We start from the raw sequence: 831 nt of genomic DNA, 5'->3' as shown, positions 1-831 counted from the left end.
AACCGGTGGAGTTTGTCGTGAAATAACCGTTTGTCGTGAAAGAACCGGTGGAGTTTGTCGTGAAATAACCGTTTGTCGTGAAATAACCGGTGGAGTTTGTCGTGAAATAACCGTTTGTCGTGAAACAACCGGTGGAGTTTGTCGTGAAATAACCGGTGGAGTTTGTCGTGAAACATCCGGTGAAAAGGATGATACGTCAGTAGATCGTGTCTTAAGTTCCGAGTAAATATCGTACTGAATCATATAAGAAAAGTGTCGTGTTCCAGTTATGATGAAGAGTGGGGCTAAAATCTGTTCCTTTTTTCAGTCGTTACAAGTTTTCGATCCAATAATTTTGTTTTCACAACATGTATTTTTATGAACATTAAACAACTAGAAAACAGGTCTACGTGTATAGGGGTCGAGATTTCAATCACAACTATAGATAAAATAAAGAATAATACAGCAAGCCAATAATACAGGTAATTCATCACACACTGAATGTGTTCCATCAGTTTCGTTGTATTGATGTTGTTCTTTCTTGTGGTTTGAGATCTATCACTATTGTTTCTTATATTTTGTAGTATCACTGCTGTTTCTTCTATTTTGTGGTATCACTGCTGTTTCTTATATTTTTGGTATCACTATTGTTTCTTATATTTTGTAGTATCACTGCTGTTTCTTCTATTTTGTGGTATCACTGCTGTTTCTTCTATTTTGTGGTATCACTGCTGTTTCTTCTATTTTGTGGTATCACTGCTGTTTCTTCTATTTTGTGGCATCACTGCTGTCTCTTCTATTTTGTGGTATCACTATTGTTTCTTATATTTTGTAGTATCACTGCTGTTTCTT

The sequence above is a fragment of the Limulus polyphemus genome, unplaced genomic scaffold, assembly GCF_000517525.1.
Source record: "Limulus polyphemus unplaced genomic scaffold, Limulus_polyphemus-2.1.2 Scaffold4218, whole genome shotgun sequence".
In the NCBI taxonomy this organism is placed as follows: Eukaryota; Metazoa; Arthropoda; class Merostomata; order Xiphosura; family Limulidae; genus Limulus; species Limulus polyphemus.
This window is presented reverse-complemented; position numbering follows the sequence as displayed.